Source organism: Mercenaria mercenaria, chromosome 6 (assembly GCF_021730395.1).
Source record: "Mercenaria mercenaria strain notata chromosome 6, MADL_Memer_1, whole genome shotgun sequence".
NCBI lineage: Eukaryota > Metazoa > Mollusca > Bivalvia > Venerida > Veneridae > Mercenaria > Mercenaria mercenaria.
This window is the reverse complement of record NC_069366.1, coordinates 89,161,117-89,187,531: the sequence shown is the minus strand read 5'-3', so window position 1 is coordinate 89,187,531 and position 26,415 is coordinate 89,161,117. Positions and strand designations below refer to the sequence as shown.

Sequence of the window (26,415 nt, the reverse complement as noted above, 5' to 3'; positions counted from 1 at the left end):
AGAAAATATAAATATGTATTGCATTTTTTCATGGTTTGTTCAACCTGATACTTCCAGTTTAGATGTTTATCAACATGCACTCCTAAGAGTTTCTCAGTGGATGAGTATGAAAGTGCCTGACCCTGCATTTGAATAGTATTACAGGTTGTGATTTTAGCCCATAACCCTATTTTTATGAAAGATTCAAGCTTATTTGAACTAAAATGGAGTCCACATCCTGGGAAAACCAGTACTGATGTCATATAAGATGGTGTGGTTGTAACCCCGTTGAAACCATTATACCACCCCGCCTCTGTGTCTGTCTAATGACCTCTCTTGTTCAATCTACTCGTATAAAATATTTGAATAGTTCTGTACGTTTATTTGTTTTGGGTTTAATGCCGTTTTTTAACAGTGTTTCAGTTATGTAATGGCAGCATTTAATCTAACCTGTGTTCCTGGATTCTGTACCAGTACAAACCTGTTCTCCACAAGTAACTGCCAACGTCCCCACATGAATCAGAGGTGGAGGACAAATGATTTTAGATGCAATGTCTTTTATCAAATCCTCATGGAGAACATATGCCTTGCTCAGGGCTGGAACTCAACCCCGAGATCCATAGATATGGGCTCTCCCTATTTAGCTAAGTGGACGGGCTTGTTCCGTTTGTACTATACCTTTCACTAGTAGGTCTTTGTGCACACAAGACAAAATGTTATAAAAATCATGTAAAATTTTAACATTCATTTTGACATTCTTGACAACCAGATACACAAACATGTAATGTTTCATTTTTGCTAGAAAACTATCACTACACTAATAGATAGTAGGTTATACATAATTTATTTTAGGTCGATTGTGAACCAAGTTCTACAACTTATATTAATCACTCTGGACTCCGCATTCCTGGTGGAATCCACCTCCATGAGGGTATGAGAGAAGAGGCAAGTTTCCCTTTTAATGCTGAGTGCCAAGCAAGGGAGCTACTGGTACAATTTTTCACATCTTTGGTATGTCGCGGCCAGGGATCGAAACCATGACCTCCTGCACTCGAAGCTGACTCTCTATCACTAGGAAATCGAGGTGGTGAGGATAGATATTAACTTGGAAGTCCTTGCGATATTAGATGTCATATGTCTGCATAAAACAGCCAAGAAACACAAAATTGTATGGTGACAATATTTTATGATTCTGTTATATTTCATTTTCAGGTATATGTATATTCTCTGATTACAGATTTGCAGGAGCAGCCAGTGTCCAAGGAAACCCACAGCCATTCTAAATATAGGAACAACACAATCAGACAAGTTGGCAAGATTCAAGAGTGGTGACATTCTGCCCAAGATTCAAGTCTGGAGATTCAATTGGCTGATTTTATAATCTTTTTTTTTTTATTAAAGTTTAAAAATGACATTGACTTAAGACTGCATGTATATTGTTTTCAGTCAAAGGCTTTTCTATTCAACACATTATGATCTGGAAAAAAACTATATTGGAGACAAGTTTGTATAACAAAATGAAAGAAAGAAAAAGGTTTTTATGTTACAAAGATTTTTTTAAAAACGTACTAAGTGACATTATCAAAGAGGATACTACACGAGTGTCTTTTCATATTAAATGAAGTTATTAAACAAGATTAATAAAACAATAAAATGCGAGGCTCAGCTGAGCATTGTAATAATTTTATACAACGAGTTTAATAAAGTCAGTTTGGAAAGTCACAAATCGTGGCCTCAACGCGAAACTAGTCTATGTGTATATAGAAATAGAAGCAGATAGACTAGTTTCGCGTTGAGGCCATGAAATGTAATATTCTTTTTATCACATGTTAGCTTTTCCTGCCGAAACACAGAAATTCTACTTTCTTTAACTATTATAAACAAGTCAATTTGACCAACGTTTCCTATACTATAAGTGACGTCGACGTCAAAGCTTTATTACACTAGTGTATTATCACTTTTATGTAATGGCTTTATTTCACTCCCGCAACGTCAAACATGTGATGTCTTTTAAATATACAAGACACAGTAATTGCTTTTTTAAAAGTTTTCAGAAAGTGCAAAAAGAAACAGCTTTTTCAACCTGAAGATATGTTACAACAATTTAAAGGACTTTTACAAAGAAAATCATTATTTATGTCACAAGTTACATACCGGTAGTTCCTAGCTATATGACTTACTTTTACTTTCAACTGTATTGCATGACTTTTGTAAATTTTAGCAGTTGAATCTTTACTACAAAAATATTGTAACTGACTTCCTAATTTTTGGCTAGTTGATCTATTCCATCTGTTTTCTTGAAGTTTACTGCAAAAAAGTAATAATTAAAACTGGAAATGATGCTTTTCTGACTTTCATTTTTGAAAATGTTGAACAATTTTTCATAAACTGAAGGATCTGTAAACAACTTGCATTGATACTAGTTCATTATTTCGTAACTCCATAGTTTGTACTGTTGACCAGTCTGTAGTTCCACACTAAAGTTTGCTTAGCTAAAGTCAAAATTTGAAGGAAAAAATATGAAATATTTCTGATGTTATGTAGTAAAACAAAAGTGTGAAAATGAATTTCTTGTGTCCTGTAATAAAACACTTACTGAATTGTCAAAACATTTGCCCTTGGTCCTTTTGACCTCAGATTATAGTTTTGACTATTGACTAGCAAGTAATTCAATAGGTATGTACTATTGACCATTGGTCCTCTGGAAATACTGTACAACTATCAACCTTAAGTGTTCAACAGTTAAAATTATACAGCCAAATAAATGACTATAGACCCTCATCAAAAAACTATTGACTGAGACAAAGGCAAGGGTAATAGGATATTGATGATGGTCAATAGTCATTTTGAATGATTTAAACCCAATGACCACTTTAAAGGTAGGTAGTTGTTTATTGAACAACAGGTAAAAGAATTAAGTAGGTTGTTCAGTGCCACCTTGTAGATACATTATTTCTGTTATTGTTATGGTTTCCAGGCAGTATTGGTAGAATAAGTATAAACAGGTATTTGTATTTGTTTAGATTGCCTCCCAATGAGCTATTGTGATCACTCTGCGTCTGTAGTCTATCATCATTGTCAGTCATCAATAATTTAACTAGAGGTCACAGTTTTGTCCAGATCTTAATGAAAATTGATAAGAATGCTACTATCAGTAAAATCTGGACAAGTGTCTGTTTATGGCTAGGTAATCTTGGATCAAAAACTAGGTCATTAGGTCTAATATTTGGAAAACTTTGTTAACACTCTAGAGACCACATTTTCTACACCCTCTTAATAAAACTTTGTCAGAATGTTTGTATAGAGATGCTACAGTCTCTATTTGATTTTTGTTGAGCCCGCTTGCGGAAGCGAAGACATAGTTGTCCAAATGGCTGTTCGGTGTATGTGCGTGCATCTGTCCGTGCGTCCATCTGGATTTGTTTGTCCGTACCATAACTTTGACATGCATGGTGCAATCTCATTTATATTTGGCATGAATGTTAACCTCAGTGAGACAGAGTGTCATGCGCAAACCGCAGGTTTCTATCTCAAAGGTCAAGGTCACACTTGGAGGTCAAAGGTTAAATTCAATAATGACTTTGTCCAGAGCATTTCTTCTTCATGCATGGATGGATTTTGATGTAACTTGGCACAAATGTTCACCATCATGAGACGGAGTGTCTTGGGCAAGAACCTAGAATTATGTCCCTTTGTTGTTACTATAAGTTAATAGTTTATATTGTAACTTTTTTATTACTGGTCATAGGGAAAAATCAAGACCCACTTTTCTGTAGTACAGTATGCATGTTACATCCAATTTTGAGGTGTACTGGTAAGGATTTTTGTGTGGACATAGATTTTTTTTAAAGATTTACTTCCCTTTGTTTTTACTATAAATAACTTCTATTGTAACTTTTTGCAATCATTTTTTATTTGGCATAAATGTTTGCCTCAATGAGACAGTGTGTCATGTGCAACTCCTAGTCCTTTTGACAGCTGGCGGGCTCGACATGTTGCCCATGGGCATCTAGTTTATATAGCTATATAGAAAACTTTGAAGTTCATCTACTGTGAAACTGCTGGCCTGATTTTGCAATAGTTTAACAGCAATATTCCTATACCAGATTTTCTTATTGCGATTTTTCTGAAAACATGATGCCCTCGTGAAATTATTACACTTGACAAATAACTGCCCATCATGATTGTATAAATAAAGTTAAAACACTACAGTACTGTATGCTATATATTTTTTCAGAATGATAACTGATATAAAAATCTGAGAATTCATAAATTGTTGTTATATACCTACATAAATTCTGTCAAAAATAAAGCCTTGTATTTCACAAGGAAATACGAACAGGCTGAAAAAAATCCCGTATTGTATTTTCCGTATTGTATGTTGCTGGACTACTTTCATTAATATGCATGAGCTGACACAGCTATATAAAACATCTCTCAATTCATTTTAAAGCGACTAACCCACACATCGTGGTGTAAGATTTTAAAAAATCAAATGTTTGCTGTATTCACCGACATGCTGCATATATTCGATGTTCTTACAATGTATTTTTAATCATATTCTGTTGAAAATCGTTGTTTTCCTAATAAATTTAAGATAAAAACATTTGTCTACAATTTCTGATAAGGGTTTCCCAGTTTATAAAAAAAATGGAATTCCCGTTGGCAGACATCACGTGATAACCAACAGAGCGACACACTTATAGGTATCGAACACTGTTGCGACTTTTTGAAATAAAAACAAACAAAACAATAACATAAAATGAAGTCAGTACACTTAGTATGTCTATGATGCAGTCAGTGATTTCTCGTTGGCCAAGTGCGGTTACAGTATTCGTATTATATTTTTTCGTCACAAGTTCGATTCCCAGATCCGTTAAATTTTGTCTTATTTTTTTCTTCACTTCAATTCAATGAAGACAAAACAAGTTAGTAAATCTAGTTCTAACATGTTTACTAAAATAATATGTCACAATTGACAGTAATTATGTCTAAATACACTCCACCTTTAATATGATCTAATGTTTTTAAGCTTCCCTGTGATATTTTCAAACCTGTATGGGTTAGTTTTATAAGTTTTATTACAATCTTACACTTTAACTTTATTAAAAGCATTGGCAACCATAATTTTAGAATTGATTAATTTATAGAAAAACTTGCACAAAGTATGTAATGTAACAAGAGCTGTCACAGGAGACAGCGTGCTCGACTATTTCGATGCTGGATAGTGAAACTGGGCACATCTGAGGAAACTAGAGCTGTCACTGGAGTGTTTAATGACTCCGATTGTGGATGAAGATATTGCACAATAGCCTGAGTCTATGTCATAAATATCAACTTAAAGTAATAAGAGAGGTAAAGATAAAATGTATCAAAACACTATATAAGTATGTCCTAAGCAAAAAGGGGCACAATTCATTAAATATTGGTGCCAGAGTTGTGCAGCTTGTGTCATATAGTGTGGGTGATGATGTTGAACAACTATTTTAAGTTTGAATCAAATCCATTCAGTAATAACAGAGACAGAGTGAAAGTGCATCAAAACTTTAACCTAAAATTCTAAGTAAAAACGGGGAATAATTAATAAAAACTTGGTGCCAGAGTTATGCACCTTGCGTCATATGGTGTGGGTGATGATGTTGAACAACTATTTTAAGTTTGAATCAAATCCATTCAGTAATAACAGAGACAGAGTGAAAGTGCATCAAAACTTTAACCTAAAATTCTAAGTAAAAAGGGGAAATAATTCATACAAAATTGGTCCCAGAGTTATGCACCTTGCATCATATGATAAGGGTAATGATGTTGAACAATTGTTTAAGTTTGAATCAGATCCATTCAGTAATAACAGAGATAGAGTGAAAGTGCATAAAACTTTAACCTGAAATTCTAAGTAAAAAGGGGAATAATTCATGAAAAATTGTGCCAGAGTTAAGCATCTTGTGTTATATGATGTGGGTGATGATGCTGAACAACTATTTTAAGTTTGAATCAAATCCATTCAGTAATAAGAGAGGTAGAGTGAAAGTGCACCAAAACTTTAACCTGAAATTCTAAGTAAAAAGGGGGAATAATCCATTAAGAAATGGTGCCAGAGTTATGCATCTTGTGTCATATGATGTGGGTGATGATGCTGAACAACTATTTTAAATTTGAATCAAATCCATTCAGTAATAACAGAGGTAGAGTGAAAGTGCACCAAAACTTTAACCTGAAATTCTAAGTAAAAAGGGGGAATAATTCATGAAACAAGAGCTGTCTGATGACAGCGCGCTCGACTATTCGAAGAATTGATTGAAGAATGGGGTCAAAATATTAACACAGATATTCAAACAAAAGAAAAAAATAGATTAGAATAACAATGTTCCAGTATCTGTGGATTTCAATAAGTCTTGCACTAAATGGCAAAGTGTGAACCAATTTCAAAGTCCAAAAAGGGCCATAATTCAGCCAAAATAGTTGTCCGAGTTATGTACTCTTGCCTACAGATGGAAATCATAATGATAAACAAGTGTTCAAAGTTTAAAAGCTATATGTCAAGTAGTTTTGACAGAACATGGACTTGTATGAAAAGACAACAGATTTCCAAGTCCAAAAAGGACCGTAATTCAGCCAAAATTGATGATAGAGTTATGTACTCTTTTCTACAGATAAAGACTATTATAATACATAAGTGATAAAAGTTTCAAAGCCATATGTCAAACACTTTACACAAAATATGAACTGGTACGAAAAACTTAACCAAGATTTCTAAGTAGAAAGGGGCCATAATTCAGCCAAAATCCTTGATGGATTTATGTATGTTTGCCTATAACTGATGGTAAACAAGTGTTGAAAGTTTAAAAACTTTATCTCAAAAGACTTTGCCAAAATATGAACTGGTACGAAAAACTTAAACAAGATTTCTAAGTCAAAAAGGACCATAATTCAGCCAAAATTCTTGATGGAGTTATGTGCTCTTGCCTATAACTGGACATGGTGATGGTAAACAAGTGTTGAAAGTTTCAAAGCTTTATCTCAAAAGACTTTGTCAAAATATGAACTGGTACGAAAAACTTAACCAAGATTTCAAAGTCAAAAGGGGCCATAATTCAGCCAAAATCCTTGATGGAGTTATGTACTCTTGCCTATAACTAGACACGGTGATGATAAACAAGTGTTGAAAGTTTCAAAGCTTTATCTCAAAAGACTGCCAAATTATGAACTGGTACGAAAAACTTAACCATGATTTCTAAGTCAAAAGGGGCCATAATTCAGACAAAATGCTTGACAGAGTTATGTACTCTTGCCTACAACTGGACACGGTGATGGTAAACAAGTGTTGAAAGTTTCAAAGCTTTATCTCAAAAGACTTTGTCAAAAAGTGGACTGGTACGAAAAACTTAACCAGGGTGTGACGCCGACGCCGACGCCATGGTGAGTAGGATAGCTCTACTTATTCTTCGAATAGTCGAGCTAAAAATGGTGCCAGAGTTATGCACCTTGTGTCATATGATGTGGGTGATGATATTGAACAACTATTTTAAGTTTGAATCAAATCCATTCAGTAATAACAGAGATAGAGTGAAAGTGCATCAAAACTAACCTGAAAATCTAAGTGAAAAGGGGGGATAATTCATGAAATATTGGTGCCAGAGTTATGGCCCTTATGTCAGATGATGTGGGTGATGATGAGGAATAAGTATTTTAAGTTTGAATCAAATCCATCAAGTAATTACAGAGATATTTTGAAAAAAGAAAAAGTGCACCAAAACTTTAACCAAGGTGGGGACGCGGAAAGACGCCGACGCCGAAGCTGGGGCGAGTAGGATAGCTCTCCTTATACTTCGTATAGTCGAGCTAAAAACGGGGATTGAACTCGTGACGAAAAGGTATACCGGTAATACAAATACTGTAACTGCTCGGCCAACGAGGGTTAAATTATAAACTTAGTGTATTGACTGAATTCTATGTTATTGTTTTGTTTTCACTTCTAAATGCCATAATTCTGTGCACTACCTATATTTTGGTTTTGCGGCACGTGATGTTTGTGTACTTGTAATAATGGAACAGTCCGTTATTGAGGTAGTGTTATTCTGTACGATAAGATTTGGTGTTTTTTACCCAAATAAGGCAAAGTAAATTGTGCTTACTTCCCTAATTGGTAGACTAGTATATCAATTAATCCATCAAATTACATACGCACTTCTGTAGAGATAGTACCTAAGTTTTTCAAATCATAGGTTTGAAGTTAAAAACCTTTGAAATGAAGGCAAGTGTCCTTACATTTCTCAAAAATAGATATATAAACAACGTTTTAACCAACAACGTAGAGTTATGAGCATTTGATATTTTCATGTAAAAGAAAATTTTGTGATCAAGGAAATGAAACTCTTCTTTAACATGGAGGGCAGAAACATCAAAGGGACATAATACAGTGACTATTTTCTAATTGGGTGCATTTGATTTAACATTCAATTTTGATATGGATTGCTAAATTATGATCTATGATACTGTGTGCAAAAAATTTAGAAAATCTGGAAGAGTCTGTATACAGCAAAAATAAGCTGTAATAGACAGCAACTATTAAAGCTCTAGCCGGGACTCAAGCCCAGGACCTCTCACACCTAAGGCAAACACTACCACTTCCCTACAACAGCTGTAGATAATATCTATGCAGTTTTTGTGCACCTATTACATTACGTAAACTGGAACAATTTTGTGACAATAACATCATAATCGGTGAACTCCGGATTATCAGCATATTCGCTTTGTTACCCAACGGCAATTTTCGTGTAAAGAAAAAGTATAATGTAATGCTGCCAACGTTTAAATCAGTCAAAACTGCCCAAATTTCTCTGACGTGTTGTTCCGAGTATAATCTTACTAACTGGTAGAACCAGTGAAAAATAGCTCGCACTGAATCTTTATATATCTTTATATTTGCCCTTTTAGTAGCTGGCGAACGGCAAAGACGGTGAGCATTGTCCAAATATAAGCAGTTATTTTACCAGTTTTGTGTGGATTTCAATTGATAGGAATTAACAGTTACAAACAAAATACCTTTCTGCAACACATGAAGTCAATAGCATTCACTGTCAATCAGTATTATGACTAAGACCGACTGCAATTCATTCATTCCAAAGATTCATAGACAGATCAGTTGTTTACATTTTTAATTGTAACCGGTGCACTTGTAAAAACCACTTCATTTTGAAAAATCGAAGTATGCGGAGAGCTGTGGTATGGTCTCTAACTTCTGGTTGCTGCCCACATGATGATAGCATCTAAATATACTGTCACATCTCATTCTATATTTATCAATGTTTACAAAATAAAGTGTTGTAACGGTTTATAAAAGTTCATGAGAAAAACTGCAAAAATTCGAATGTTCCTGTAATTCTGGAAACTATAAGCTGGTCAGCCATTAAGTTTCATGTAAATATATGAAACAGTGGCAGAATTTTGCCTAATTTACAATGTGTGGGTTAGTCGCTTTAACATCAACATTCAAGATTTCGTTTTTTATTGTCCTTTAATAATTGATGTAAAAATCAAGCACTTTATGGATCTATTACCGAGGGTCGCCGCCAGGGCAGTTGTTGTGTTCTTTGTTCCTTTTCGGATTGGAGAACTCGCTAGGCAGTGTGCCCCAACATAAAAGTCGAGCCTAGACTTGTACTGGAATGCTGGGTTGTTAAATCCAGTGTACAAATGTACAACAGAGGTATTTATTCTTTCCTAAAACTGGACATGGTGATAGCACACAAGTGTTGAAAGTTACAAAGCTATCTGACAAAATGTTTTGTCAAAATGTGGACTGGTCATTGATCCTACGTCGAGTCATCAAATTACGATTTCACTTTTTATGCTTATGTTTAGTCATTCATCAACAACAGTTACATAATTATATAGCCCAGTTTTGACCATTTTTGCCTGTCCCTAGCATAGTTGTGTATAATGCAAGCTATTTTGCAAAGTCAGTGCGTATTGTACACTTGCGCATAAAGCCTGCAGAACTAAAAGAACTAGGGTGTGGAATTTAAAACAAACAGGTGCTGTCTCCGTAGGATGACACATGCCCCCGATGGCACTTTGAATGAATAGTTATGGCCGATGTTAGAGTTTAGGACCTTTGACCTACGGAGCTGGGTCTTGCGCGCGACACATCGTCTTACTGTGTCACACATTCATGCATACTTATTTTAAAATCCATGCATGAATGACAAAGATATGGACCGGACATGCCCATCAATGCACTATCATGAAAAATGATCTTTAACGTCTAAGTGTGACCTTGACCTTTGAGCTACGGACCTGGGTCTTGCGTGTGACACGTCGTCTTACTGTGGTACACATTCATGCCAAGTTATTTGAAAATCCATCCATCGATGACAAAGATATGGATCATACACGCCCATCAATGCACTATCCTTTAACGTCTAAGTGTGACCTTGACCTTTGAGCTACGGAGCTGGGTCTTGCGCACTGCACGTCCTCTTACTGTGGTACATATTCATGCCAAGTTATTTGAAAATCCATCCATCGATGACAAAGATATGGACCGGACACGCCTATCAATGCACTATCCTTTAACGTGTAAGTGTGACCTTGACCTTGGAGCTACGGACCTGGGTCTTGCGCACTGCACGTCGTCTTACTGTGGTACACATTCATGCCAAGTTATTTGAAAATCCATCCATCGATGACAAAGATTGGGACCGGACACGAAAATTGCCGACAGACAGACAGACGGTTCAAAAACTATATGCCTCCCTTCGGGGGCATAAAAATCTTACTGTATTGAGTGATATCCTTTTTCATTTTCCGTTAGTCCTATGTCCTGATTCTCAAATAAGATACGTTATGCGAATTTAACTGACAAAATAACCAATGATTTAAGTTTTATGGAACCTCATAAATATAAGTTTTAAATGGAACACACAGTATAGCTGTATATAGTTTGCACGTTATTTCATAGTATCATTATTCTTTTTAGACCCAAAGTAAGTTGATCAGCCGTCACTCAGGAATTCTTCAATAAAAACATAAGATACGTTATACAGAGTTTGTAAGAAAATGAAAATATCTGAAATGGTGACCACAAACCGTATTATAAACAAGTGAATGAAGTATTGCCATGCAATACAAAGTCCCCTACTGGAAGGCACCTAATTTTCTCTACTGCAGTATAACATAATGAACTGATATCTGTCAATGATGTATAAACAATATTGTACTATATATACAATATGTTATAACAAAACACTTGGATTAAAATTTATATATATAAAAACCTACAGTTGTTTTCATATTGAATTTTTTTGGCTGATTATAAAAATGTTATCATGTAAGTTATTTATAGTAACAACAAAGGGAAATTAATCTTTTAAAAAAAAAAAAAAAAAAAAAAAATCTATATAATACAAGTCCACAAGAAACTCTTTACCAGGTAGAGATAGGTCAAAATACACCTAAGAATTGGATGTAACATGCATGCTGTACCACAGAAAAGTGGTCTCGATTTTTCTCTACCGCCAGTAATAAAAAAGTTACAATAAAATCTATTTATAGTAATAACAAAGGGACGTAATTCTAAAAACAAGGGTGCCTCATGGTGGTGAACATTTGGTCCAAGTTACATCAAAATCCCTCCATGCATGAAGAAGAAATGTCCCGTACAAAGTCATTCTTGAATTTGACCTTTGACCTCTAAATATGACCTTGACCTTAGACCTAGGGACCTGGTTCTTGCGCATGACATGTTGTCTCATCCAGGGGAATATTTGTGCCAACTGATATCTAAATCCTGCTTTGCATGACAAAGTTATAGACCGGACAGGAAAAAAATCCTCTTGACCTTTGATCTCAAAGTGTGACCTTGACATTTAAGCTAGGGTATTGGGTGTTAAGCATGACACGTCGTCTCATCATGGGAAACATTTATGCCAAGTAATATTGTAATCCCTTGATGGATGACAGAGTTCTGGATCGGACAGGGCAAAAACCTTATTGACCTTTGACCTCCAATTGTGACCTTGACCTTTGAGCTAAGGGTCTGGGCTTTGCGCATGACATGTTGTCTCATCATGGGGAACATTTGTGCCAAGTAATATTAAAATCCCTTCATGGATGGCAGAGTTATGGACGGGACAGGAAAAAAACTCTGTTGACCTTTGACCCCCAATTGTGACCTTGACCTTTGAGCTAGGGGTCTGGGATTTGCGCATGACACGTCATCTCATCATGGGGAACACTTGTGCTAAGTGATATTAAAATTCCTTAATGAATGTCAGAGTTATGGACCGGACACGAAACAGACCCTGTTCATGCTATGTTAACATTTGACTGCTAAGTGTGACCTTGACCTTTGAGCTAGGGTCTGAAAGTTGTGCATGACACATCGTCTTATTATGAGGTACATTTGTGCCAAGTAATATTAAAATCCCTTCATAGATGGGAAAGTTATGGACCGGACAGGAAAAAAGCCTTGTTGACCTTTGACCTCCAATTGTGACCTTGACCTTTAAGCTAGGGGTCCAGGTTTTGCGCATGACACGTCGTCTCCTCATGGGGAACATTTGTGCCAAGTAATATTAAAATCTCTTCATGGATGGGAGAGTTATGGACCGGACAGGAAAAAAGCCCTGTTGACCTTTGACCTCCAATTGTGACCTTGACCTTTGAGCTAGGGGTCCGGGATTTGCGCATGACACATCATCTCATCATGGGGAACATTTGTGCCCAGTAATACTAAAATCCCTTCAAGGATGGCAGAGTTATGGACCGGACACGAAATTGCGGACGGACGGACGGACGGACGGAATGACGGAAAAGTGCATTCCTATAGTCCCCGAAACTGGTTTTCAACCAGTAGGGGACTAATAAGCCAGCTATGCCTTCTTTATATACGTGAAGAAAATGTAAATAGACGACCTTTTTTTATGTGGGGTTCAGTTTCATATAAAGCACGGTCGGCATTAAATTAGATCTACATTTATAACTTTATATGAACCTAAAATTTTAATAAATTGTAAGTGTGTAAACCATCATATTTAGATTTTCTTAAGAAACAATATCTGAATGAGATCCTGATCATGACAATGTTTTGTTAAAAATAGTTGGAAAAACATTACCTGCATATCGTTTTAAAAGTAAATTCGCTGAACATGTAATATCTAATTCTGAATAAATTGTTCACGTTTTTCCTTGCTTTTGTATGTGTCACTGAAGGTGATGGATGTGTAAATATTTTAAAGAAATGAAAGAAAAGCTGTAACCAGTAATGGATGCATCGTGAGTCTCAATTGATTTTGATATAAAATCATTGGATTGATGTTTTTTTTCTTAAAAACATTGTTTGTTTTGGGCTTAACGCCGTTTTTCAACAGTATTTCAGTCATGTAACGGCAGGCAGTTAACCTAACCAGTGTTCCTGGATTCTGTACCAGTAAAAACCTGTTCTCTTCAAGTAACTGCCAACTTCCCCACATGAATCAGAGGTGGAGGACTAATGATTTCAGACACAATGTTGTTTATCAAATAGTCAAAGAGAACATACGCCCAGCCCGATGATTGAACACGCAATCCGTAGACCGACAATCTACCTACTGAGCTAAGGGTGCATTAAAACTTTTAGAAATTGAAAGTAGAAAGTTTTAGAAATTCCATCAATCAGATCTGTCAAATATGAAATATTTTATTTTTATTGTTATTAAAATTTCTTATAGAATTGTTCATTATAGAGATAGACCCTAACATTTTCATTGATAGAAATATGTAAATAAGTCTTAGAAATTGATTTCCAAGTCCTTGAAATTAACAAAAATGATTTCACAAATGTGCAATGTATGATAATTTTGCTAATATCAATAACAGAAATTTTAATATTTAATTCAAAGTTGTGATCCGCAAAGAATGTCAACTCTTGCCTTGGGCTAGTACTTTAAAGCAGATATATCTGTTAGTTTACTTCCCTTGCAATTACACAATAGAGTAGAAAACGAAAACGGTTTAAGACAAAATATTATACATTTTTGCACAACAAAATCATTTAAGATTTATTAATATGTGTTTGATTTACACCTGAAACACTGGTTCCTATGATTTTGTCAACTTACTTATGGTAAAAATTAACTTTTAACAAGCCGATAATAAAATGAAATACCAGTAAGTATTTTATAGTGCAGATAATAGTTTTGCTTGTATCACAATAGAAGCGCTTTTGTAATACAGAACACCTGGTAGGATAAGTAAAGGTGCAATTACATTGATCTCTATTTCCTATGCCTATTCATTATGCTATTTCTTACAGAACTTTCTTTGAAAAACACACACACAAATTTTTGGCCTTAGGGAAATGTGTATCATTCAATATAACATATCTTACATTTACCTTCTGGGTGTTTGTTTCTTATATTCTGGTAAATTTAGGGCCTGTTTAGGTCCACTAGTGACTTCAGATGTTGACTGTTGAAAACATTGTTCCATCAAATAAAAACACTAAAAAAAAAAACTGTTTGAAAATTGGTGTTTTTTATCTCTGAATTTAACGAGTTATGATAGAATCAGTGTGGTATGAAAAACTTAATCCAGGTGTGACGCAGACGCGGTGCGAGTAGGATAACTCTTCTTATTGTTTGGATAGTCAAGCTAAAACTGTATACCCAACAGGTTTGTTCTGTAGGTGGAGCATAGTGTACAGTATCAATGCCAGCATACATGTGTATGTGATTCAAGGGAGATTGCAGAGATTTTTTGGTCTCTTGTGGGAAATCTATGCAACTACTAACCAATCAAAAATGATCAAAACAGTTCGTCTAGTTTAGTTCTTTAGGTAACTGTTTCAACGAAATGATATAAATACACTGGAACAATCAGTTACACTTTATTATTTGACATTATCAATCAAAATGCATATTATCCACATTTTACTGTACCTACTGTCACTTTTAAAAATTATTTTAATATCTAATCTTAAATTTTTACTAGTAACTACAACTATCTTTCTTTCCCACTCATTTGAACTTTGATGTCACATTCAGTGAGTTTTCACTACCACCTTTGAACATTACTTAAATGTTACTTAAAATAATTTTAATGTCTATATCTCATGGTCACATTTGAAAAAAAATTGCACTAATGTCACAGAGTGAGTTGCATGTTTCTCTCTGCTTTTTTTCCAGTGTTCAGCAGAGTCCAGCCTTCAGTATCAGGAGTGTTAACATAAACAGATAATAAAGAGTTTATTGCCCCTACTGACAGGTAACTTCAGTTATCTGTCTGAATTTTCCATAGAAAAGCTACACTTTGGGGTCAGTATTACAGTGTGGAAGACCACACGTCCTAAGTTATCCTAAGTGTTTTTCCTGTTTGGACTACTCTGGTCAGTGTAACTGCATGGAAAATCTTGATAGCAATGTCCTAATCCACATTACTGTGTGGTAGACCCAGTAGCAATGTTCTGAATCAGAACTACTGTATAGGAGACAATTAGTAGCAATGCTCCGGGTTCCTGTCACTGTGTGGTCGACTAAATTGCTATTCCCTAGTCGGCTTTACTGTGTGGTAGACTCAGTAGCAGTGTTCTGGGTTAGTGTTATTACATGGTACATTTTCCTGATGGTAGTCCCAGCTCTTTAAATTCCAGCCAGATAAGATAAAGCCATTTCATTTGATCAGAAAACTGTATCCTACTACTTAGTTGAACATCAATGACTCCCTGTGAAGCAGATCCAAGTTAACTTCTTAGCTAAGATGCAACTGAAATAATGCAACAATATTAATCAGTAAGAGAACAACAGCTCTTAGCTCGACAGCGAATAATACATATGTATAGGACACTAGAGCTATCACTGGAATAAGCAATACCCCTAGAATACTTCTTTACCTAAGAGCAGCATTTCAAGTGTAAAGTTTCTGTACTGACAAGTATAATTTTGGTTGTGTTCTATGCAGATATCTTGATGAAGCAAATAACTGATGCTATTTTATAAAAATCTTCCTGACAGTTTAAAAGATAGGGAGCAGACATGAAGTTAAGCTACTCGACCTTTTACCTTAAACTGTGACCTTGATCTTTGACATAGTGAAATGGGTTATGCACTTTGCACCTTGTCTTGATGAGGTAAAAAACTGATGTTAGTTTTGTGAAAATCTTCCAAGCAGTTAGGAAGATATGGAACTAACATGAATTACAGATGGATGGACATGGGGAAACTATTTTGCGTTAGGAGGTAGTAGAGAAATGTGGGAGCGATGAGGGGGTGGGGGAGGGGGAAAGAATTGCTCTGATTGGAACAGTTTTTAGACCTAAAGGAATAAAGAAGAAAATTGTTTGCTTCTGGGTGAGTCGAGGGTATAAAGTGGGCAGGTGGCAGATTGTTAAAAGATTTGTTTGTTTTGGGTTTTTCAACATTATTTCAGTTATGTAGCTGTGGGCATTTAACCTAACCAGTGTTCCTAGATTCTGTACCAGTACAAACCTATTCTCCACAAGTAACTACCAACTTTCTCATATGAATCAGAGGTGGAGGACAAATGATTCAGACACCATGAATAATAAAATGGTCATTATGACCCTTTTGTTTGTTTGTTTTGGGTTTAACGCCGTTTTTCAACAGTATTTCAGTCATGTAACGGCGGGCAGTTAACCTAACCAGTATTCCTGGATTCTATACCAGTACAAACCTGTTCTCCGCAAGTAACTGCCAACTTCCCCACATGAATCAGAGGTGGAGGACTAATGATTTCAGACACAATGTCGTTTATCAAATAGTCGCGGAGAACATACGCCCCGCCCGAGGATCGAACTCGCGACCTCAAGATCCGTAGACCAACACTCTTACCTACTGAGCTAAGCGGGCGGGCTGGATCGCTCACCTGATTAATATGAGCTACATATATCAAATGTCAAACTGATGCTAAACTATTAAGAAAGTAGGTCAGTAGGTCTTATTCATGGTCACTGAAAGTCAGTTTTAAGATCAGTGTGCAAAACTGTACATGTCACCCAAATTTTAGGGCTGTATCTTAAGAAACAAGAAAGTAGGTCGGGGCATAATTCAAACAATCTTGTTAGAAATCAACTAGGCAATGACACATACCAAATATCAAAGCTTAGATTTTTTTTATGTTTTTCCTATATAAGTTTATGTAAAACTTGGGACACGCTGGGTGGGGCCTCTTTTCAACTAAGGGGCATAATCTGAATAATCTTAGTACAGAGGACCACTAGGCAATGCAACATACCAAATATTAAAAGCCTAGGCCTTCCAGTTTCATACAAGAAGATTTTTAAAGTTTTTTTCCTATATAAATATAATATAAAACTATGGACCCCCAGGGAAGGGCTTCTTTTCACCCCAGGGTAATAATTTGAACAATCTTGGTAGAGGACCATAAGGCAATGCTACATATAAAACATCAAAGGCCTAGGTCTTGTGGTTTCAGACAAGAAGGTTTTTATAGTTTTTTCCAATACAAATCCATTTAAACCATGCGACCCCGGTCTGGGCTAGGGGGGTAAAATTGAACACACTTGGTAAAGGACCAATAGATGATGCTAAATACCAAATATCAAAGCTCGCTGCCCTACAGTTTTGGACAAGAAGATTTTCAAAGTTTTTCCCTATATAAATCTATATTAATCATGTGACCCCTGGGGCGGGGCTATATTTGACCCTAGGGGGATACTTTGAATAAACTTGGTAGAGGACTATTTGATGATGCTACATACCAATATCAAAGCCTTAGGCCCTATGGTTTTGACAAGAGATTTTCAAAGTTTTTCCCTATATAAGTCTATATAAACCATTAATTTGACCCTAGGGTAGGCCATATTTAACCCTAGGGGGATAATTTGAACTAACTTGTTAGAGGACCATTAGATGAGGCCACACAACCAAATATCAAAGTCCTAGCTACTGTGGTTTGGACAAGATTTTTTTAAGTTTTTCCTTTCAGTTGCCATGGCAACCAGAGTTTCTGCAAGGATTTCAATTCTTTAGGCAATTTCGATAGGGGGCACCCAAGGATCATTTCTGTGAAGTTTAGTGTAAAATCTGCCCTGTGGTTTTGAAGAAGATTTTTGAAATTCACAATGTAGCCATATAGGGAAAATAAGCCCCGCCCCACTGGTGGCCATGTTTTTTACTGAAACAGAATGGCTTAGGCAATTTTGGTAGAGGGTCACCTAGAGATCATTTCTACAAAATATTTTTGAAATCTGACTTAACAGTTTCTGACAAGACGAATTTCAAAGTTTTTCCTTTCTGCATGGAATTAAATTCTTTGGGCAATTTCGAAAGGGGGCCACCCAAGGATCATTCCTGTGAAGTATGGTGTAAATCTGCCCGTGTTTCTGAAGAAGATTTTTTTTACAAATTGTTGAAACACAATGGACGATGGACATCAAGTGGTCACAAAAGCTCACCTTGTCACTACATGACAGGTGAGCTAACAAAATGCTTAAGGAGATTCTTTTGATTAACACCTAAATTGAAGTCAGCATGCATGAAGACAGGCTGCGGTACTTATAGCCTTTAGCCTGCTGGCGCAAGTGATTCTGCCTTTGCAGTCTGATCATGGTCTACACTGTTCGCTATTCAGTCAGTAAATTTTCAGTAAACACCCCTTCAGATCATAAACGGTACTGCCCAAATTGAATGATGGACCAGTTCATTATAAAAATTTAGCAGGCTAAAGGTTAAAACTACTAAATTGGAATTAGCAATTACAAGATGTTATTTTTTACTGTCTGATTGTGCTATCTCTCCATGTATCACATGGAATTCAACATTTTTTGTGTCAAATTGTGATCTTCATTTTCACTGCTGGGTCTCTTTAATGCACAAATGTGATTATGTTATTTCATCTTTATGAAGTTTGACACATGACAGAGTTACAAATAGTGCTAGATCAATTGAAACAAGTGCTTCAAACAGGAATTATTCAGAATAACACTTTTTTAAAGCATTTCTGTGTAGTTAGCCGATATATGCCAGAGTATATAATAAAGCTTGTTTGAAAGCTTATTTGAGCCGCATCATGAGAAAACAAACAGAGCATTTGCGACCAGCATGGATCTGTGCAGTCTGATCAAGATCTGCTCTGTTCGCCATTCGGTCAGTATCTTTTCTGTAAGCACCCACTATAACAGTTAATGGTTCTGTCCAAATTAAAAGATGGACAAGTTCATTAAACAAATTTAGCAGGGTAAGGGTTAAAAAGATGTTTAAAATAAACAGATTTGGAGAAAATTCTCATACATAATTATACTCACTTGAAGAATGAAGATACTCCTAATATCTATATGTCTGGGCTTTTACAGATGTACTTCCTGGCTCACATTCTGTCTGCACCACCACAACCATGGGATTTTCAGGAGCTGTAATTTTCATCAGATTCTGATCAGGTAATGGATTTTGGTCAAAAGTTAAACAAAATTAATGATCATTAACACTTAGTGTGTGCTCACTGACTGCATATACATGTTGAAATTCCACTGTAGGTATTTTTAATCCCCCGCCACAATGGTGAGGGGTTTAGGAATGGTCTTCGCCCATCCTTCCGTAACACTTTTGTGTCCGCTCCGTATCTCCTAAACCCCTTGAAAGATTTTCATCAAATTTGAGTTAAATGATCACCTCATCAAGGCATGTGCAGAACTTATGAATCAGTCATGCTGACTCAAGGTCAAGGTCACAACTCGCGGTCAAAAGTTTGAGCCTTCCATTTTGTGTCCACTCTGTATCTCCTAATCCCCTTGAAGGATTCATACAACCTGGGTCAAATGATCACCTATCCAAGAAGATGTGCAGAACTCATAAGTCATGAGTCAGCCTAGTTGACTCACGGTCAAAATCATAACTCAAGGTCAAAGGTTTAAGCCTTCAATTTCGTGTCTTTGTATCTCCTAAACCCCTTAGGGAATTTTAAGGTCACAACTCCAGGTCGAGGTTTGAGCCTTCCAATAAATTGTTCATGTCTGCTCTATCTCCTAAACCCCTTGAAGGAATTTTATAAAACTCTGGTCAAATGATTACCTCATCAAGATGATGTGAAGAACTTATGTTTCAGCCATGCAGGCTGAACGGCAAGGTCACAACTTAGGGTCAAAGGTTTGAGCCTTCCATTTTTGTGTCCACTCTGTATCTCCTAAACCATTTGAAGCATTTTCATCAAACTTTGGTCAAATGATCACCTCATCAAGAACTCATAAGTCAGCCATGTCAACTAAAGGTCAAGATCACAACTCAAAAGTCAAAGGTTTGATCTCTGTATCTCCTAAACCCCTAGAGGGATTTTCATGAAACTTGGGTCAAATAATCACCTCATCAAGATGATGTGCAAAATTCATGTGTGTATGTGCGTGTTAGGGTTTAACGTCTGTTTCGGTTCAATGTCAAGGTCACAGCTCAAGGTCAAAAGTTAAGCCTTTCACTATCTGCAACAGTGGCATGGGATTTAGCTGTTTTCAGACTGCTTTGTTAAAATTTGATATTCCTATCCTAGAAACAAGGATAGTTATTTTAGCATGTGCATGAATTTAGTAAAGATATCTCACATGAATACGAGAACTTCTGTATTATGTTTGTCAAATATTTACATTAATTTAACAAATATATATCTAGCCAAGGTTCATGACAAATTCAGTTTGTAACATTCTTATTACCTCCCTTTACTTATCTTTGGTGCACAATCAGGATATATTGGAAATAAATGAATTCCAAAGCTATATACTGTCTTAAAACTTGCCTGTTGGTTAAGATTGTTGAAATATATCAAAACTATGAAACACAAATGTTAACTTTTGTTTGTTTTTGTTTATTTTGGGTTTAACGCCGTTTTTCAACAGTATTTCAGTCATGTAACGGCGGGCAGTTAACCTAACAGGTGTTCCTGGATTCTGTACCAGTAGAAACCTGTTCTCCGCAAGTAACTGCCAACTTCCCCACATGAATCAGAGATGGAGGACTAATGATTTCAGACACAATGTTGTTTATCAAATAGTCGTGGAGAACATACGCCCAGCCCGAGGATCGAACTTAGGACCCCGCGATCCGTAGACTAATGCTCATACCTTCTGAGCTAAACGGGCAGGCAAATGTAAACTAAGAAATTACATTTTAATCAAAAACAATAGTCCACTTTTGAATACTTTCATATTAACGGGGAAAAATCACAAATTTTCATAAAATGTAATAAAACATACATTTCTAATAAAGATCTAACACTATGAAATGAATATTTGTCTGAGGTTTCTTGTTACCCTGCCTAACTTGCAAATGAAGTGTTTTACTGTGTGAGGTTCTGGTTGTGTTAGCTATCCTCAATGCTTCAGATTCTACTCTTACATTTTGATACTGTGCTTAACATTTACCCTGCTAAATTTCTACAAGTATGCCCATGGACAGAATGTCGAGCCCGCTGGCTGTCAAGTGCAACTATGACCTTGGACCTATACTGAGCTGACTGCAAGCGGGCATGACAACAAGAGCTTACGCTTATCAATGAAATCTTATTGAAAAAATAGAATTTTTGTTCATTTATCATCAAAAGTAACAAGAGCTGTCCTTAAGACAGCGCGCTCCACTATTCGGGGATTTGACAGTAAAATGAATATATGTCTCAATAAGAGACCTCTACTTTAAAAGGAAGATACACCCAGGGGCATAATTCTGTCAAGAACACAAATTAGAGTTATTAGGATTGTTACAACAAATGCAGATGACGATGGTAAAGATATATTTTGAGTTTCAAGTCATTATCTTATACAGTACCAAAGTTATGTCCAGAAAACGAAGTAAAAAAGATTTAAGTATAAAAGGGGTATACTTTGGTCAAAAATACAAATCAGAGTTATGGGGATTGTAACCACACATGCAGATGATGGTGATAAAGATACATTTTAAGTTTCAAGTTTTTATCTTATATTGCATTGAAGTAATATCCAGAAAGCAAAGATTGCAAAAAAAAAGTTTAAGTAAAAAAGGGGCATAATTCTGTAAACAAATATAATTAGAGTAATGGGGTATGTAACCACACATGCAGATGATGATATAAACAAATATTTTTAATTTCAAGTCATTATCTTTTTAAGTAGCAAAGATAGGTCTATTAATAAAGTTTTCAAAAAAATTTAACATGAAAATAATTCCAAGTATAACTCCTTTGTGACCTTGACCTTGGGTATAAGGGCCCAGCCCCTGCATATACTATGTTTGTATGCTGGACAATGTTTATGAGAACTTAGAGTAAGATATAAGCAAAAGTAACAAAGTTATGACAGAAAAACAAAGGTTGCCAAAAACCTTTAACCTCAAAAATAACCTAAGTAATACCCCTTGGTGACCTTGACCTTGGGTATATTGGGCTCAGCCCTACACATACTTTGTTTGCATATGTCAATGTTTATGTGAAGTTACAGTAAGATATAAGCAATATTAACAAAGATATGACAGAAAAACAAAGGTTGCCAAAAGATTTTAACCATAACAAGGCAGTCTGAACGACAGCTAAATCCCCCGCCACTGCTATGGATAGTGAAAGGGTAAAACCTTTGATTTTAGCTGTGACCTTGACCTTGAACTGACATGGCTGACTCATGAATTCTGCACAACGTCTTGATGAGGTGATCATTTGACCAAAGTTTCATGAAAATCCTTCAAGGGGTTTAGGAGATACAGAGCTGAAACCTTTGACCTTCAGTTGTGACCTTGACCTTGAGTTGACATGGCTGACTCATGAGCTCTTGATGAGGTGATCATTTGACCCAAGTTTGATGAAAATCCTTCAAGGGGTTAAGGAGATACAGAGTGGACACCAAATGGAAGGCTCAAAACTTCGACCCTTAGTTGTCACCTTGACCTTGAGCTGGCATGGTTGACTCATAATTTCTGCACATCGTTCTGATGAGGTAATCATTTGACCCAAGTTTTATAAAATTCCTTCAAGGGGTTTAGGAGATATAGAGCGGACACGAAATGGAAGGCTCACCTTTGACCTTCAGTTGTGTCCTTGACCTTGAGCCGACATGGCTGACTCATAAGTTCTGCATATCGCCTTGATGAGGTGATCGTTTGACCCAAGTTTGATGAAAATCCTTCAGGGTTTAGGAGATATAGAGCAACACAAAATGGGTTCAAACCTTTGACCCTAAGTTGTGACCTTGACCTTGAGCCGCATGACTGACTCATGGGTTCTGCACTCTCTTGATGAGTGATCATTGACCAAGTTTTATAAAATTCCTTCAAGGGGTTTAAGACATATAGAGCGGACACAAAATGGAAGGCTCAAACCTTTGACCTTGAGTTGTGACCTTGTCCTGGAGCCGAATGGCTGACTCATGGGGTTCTGCACATTGTCTTATGACGGTAATTAATTTGACCAAAAGTTCTAATTATATTTTCCGTCAAGGGGTTTAGGAGATATTGAGAGGCGAACACGACCAAAATGGTGGCTAAAACCTTATTGACCTTGAGTTGTTACCTTGACCTTGAACCGGACAGGCTGACTCTTGGGTTCTGCACATCGTTCTTATGAGGTGATCATTTGACCCATAAGTTTCATGAAAAATCCTCTAGGGGTTTAGGAGTTATGGAACCGGACACTATTTTGTTAGGGAGGAAGATGAATAAGGACGGACGGACGGGAAGGACGAATGCCGTCATTCCTTTAATCCCTCCGCCTCGGCGGGGGATTAAAATTGATTCACTGAAAATTTCTGAATGAACAGTGAGATGTGCAGATGTATGTTGGTCTGCTGTTGTCGCATGTGCAAAACCACATGCACCAGTTGTCTAAATGGTTAATCTTACGAGGATATAAGACATGACAGGGAATACTGTTACAGTACTTATTCCTCTATTAAAAGCATATTTGGTTGTCATCTACCTCTAGTATAAACAATGATTTCCAAAGTGTGTCCCCCACCCCCCACTACCTGGCTGAAAAGGCTTTGAAGGTCATGTGATAGAAACACTCATCCCAAACAATCCAGACCTCAATACCTGACGGTTCAGAACCATTCATCCAAACCACCCACAACACTTTGGAATCACTGATGGATAAGGCAGTTGTGGAGATATGTGATGTTCTCAAAAAGCTGATCCTGTTGGTCTTAATACCTTCAACAGTTGAAGGGCAAAACAAACTGGATTTTTGGCCTATACCATTTCATAAGTACTAGTGCAAGGCAGCCTAGTCTAAGTGAAATACATCTGTGAATCTGCTACAGAGAACACAACAGATTTCTTTTTATTTATTTTTTGCATATTTAAGCTTGCTGCATGAGCCTTTGTGGCCAAGAAGTATTTCCTGTTTGTTCGTGTAACAGTTATAAAGTAAAATTAAGGTGACAGCATATGCCAGTGAGTCGGACGATTGATTTAGTCGAACCCGGTTCTAAATAAGTTCTGTTACAAAATTCTCACTTTAAATTAGGAGGTCATACATTATGGTTGGTCGATTCATTGATGTCTTCCGCACAAGGCCAGTTGATTTCATGCTACAGCCATTGGAATACAACCACTCGCGTTGAAATTAGTAATAAAAAGAAAAAGAAAAAGCTGCCAAAAGAATGGAGATACATGGCTTAAATATTGAATCAGATATAATTATCAAGAGGTACTGCAATAAGTTTTATATTTATTAGAGAAAATATCAAATTTCTCAGGAATTGGCAAATGGAGACACTGGCTATTAAATAAAGGAACAAAAGTTTAAATAATTTCTACCGTGGATACTGCTTACTTCAAAAAAAATTCTTTTTAGTTATTGAATGATGCTATTTATCTATCACAATTTTGACCATTTCATTGTTAAGTGTCATATCCGCGTATAAATAAAGAATTTATTCAAGAGGTGAGTATAACAAAACTTATCCCTTAGTCATGAGTATTTATATAATTTTGAATGTGCCATTGTGAACTTGTTCCGCACGTGAGCAGCTACAACCAAGGCCTTATCATGTCCATTAAACTTATATAGTGCTTACTTTATATCATGTCTTCAAATGAAATTGATTTGAATACAAAAAAAACAATTGAGAAAAAAAAATTAGACAGTAATGGTAAAAATTAAAGATGGCTTACATAACTATGTCATATTCTGGTAAGGAAAAATACATTTTGAGAAAGTCCTTGAATAGTTTGTCAGTGTTTTTTGCAATCAAGGTTAAACTGATATCTGCGACTGATGCAGAGGAAGGACCCTAGACAAAGACAAATCTTGATAATCCTTGATTCCACCTCTCTCAACACAGGAAACAAACAGTTCATCTTGCAAACCGCGGAGCCCAGAAATGTAGATATGTTGCTCCCCAAACGACTCCATGATGAGGATATATTTGTCACCAGAATCCTTAATGGTACCGTTATTAGTCTTGAATGGCATTCAAAAGGTTCAAAGTATTTATCACCGATGAGACAAGACCTTAAAATATGGAAAAGAAACAAATGCTGAAAAGGAAGGCGAAAGACATGACAATTTCGATTTCCATCTCTCTCAAAACTGGAGAAAACCATTTCATCCTAAAAACACTGCCGGCCCTATATTGTAGATAGCATCTCCCAACACCGACTCAAGCTGCGGATATATTGTAACTACCAGGGATCTAAATGGCAATCGATGCTGTGATGGATCAACAGTAAGGGATCTGTCAGGCCTCGACATCAGTAAAAAACAGGAGGAAAAAAAAAAACTTGGCACACAGCCAGTAAAACAGCACCAAGTTAACTATAATTAATGCTAATCTAAAATACCATAACAAAATTGATGCATAAAAAATCTCTTGGTGTAGCAAAATCTGACTATTTATATCTAATGGCACTACATCTCATGCACTGCTATCATTTCAGCTTCTACTTTTTAAAAAACCCCCTTTTTTCCCCTGAACAATAGACTGCAAGATGGATATTTAAAAGAAAAATTAGCAAAAATGAAAGATAGGCCAAGCTTCATCGGCTACAAAACTAATTTTATTACTGATAAAATAAAAGCTAACCAGCTATTTGTAATTTAACAATATTTTGTAAATTTTACAATTTGAGAGATTAAATCCTAAGGTTGATATGTGCTTACATGTTCTTTATTTCAAAATTGTTCTTTTCTAAGCTTTAAACTTGTATCTCGATATAAAAAATAAAAAAATTCTTTACTTTGTAGTAAAAAAGAGGATAGATTATGTGTGTGACTTGAAGTAACCAAACGTTTCACTTACTGCAGAAAAAATTGGCTACCTGAACAACCATTCTATACATATTGAAATACAAGGTTTTTTTGCTTATGATTTACTTGAATATGCTAAGGGTTATACCTTTTACATTTGAGAAGCATTTTACTGAAGAATATAAAAATGCAAAGTTACTCGAGTTTGTGCATTTTCCATGTGACTTGAATACTCTATTAGAAATTAATCCACTTAAAAATACTTTTTGCCAGAGGGATACAAAAATT

At 36.0% G+C, this 26,415-nt stretch overlaps 2 long non-coding RNA genes across 3 annotated transcripts in view; one reads left to right on the top strand and one right to left on the bottom strand.

Moving 5' to 3' along the window:
- The window catches only part of LOC128557914 (uncharacterized), a 29,785-nt gene extending 28,146 nt beyond the window's left edge, over positions 1–1,639 (top strand). For both annotated transcript variants that reach the window (XR_008371503.1, XR_008371504.1), the window contains one exon: positions 1,217–1,639. This is a non-coding gene — a long non-coding RNA (uncharacterized LOC128557914). The remainder of the gene's footprint in view (positions 1–1,216) is intronic.
- A 13,192-nt stretch (positions 1,640–14,831) lies between these two features.
- Positions 14,832–19,321, bottom strand: LOC128557913 (uncharacterized). Its single transcript, XR_008371502.1, has 2 exons — positions 19,241–19,321; positions 14,832–15,720 (listed from the first exon to the last, which is right to left on the bottom strand). It is a non-coding gene; the product is annotated as an uncharacterized LOC128557913 (long non-coding RNA).
- Between the last annotated feature and the right edge of the window lie 7,094 nt (positions 19,322–26,415).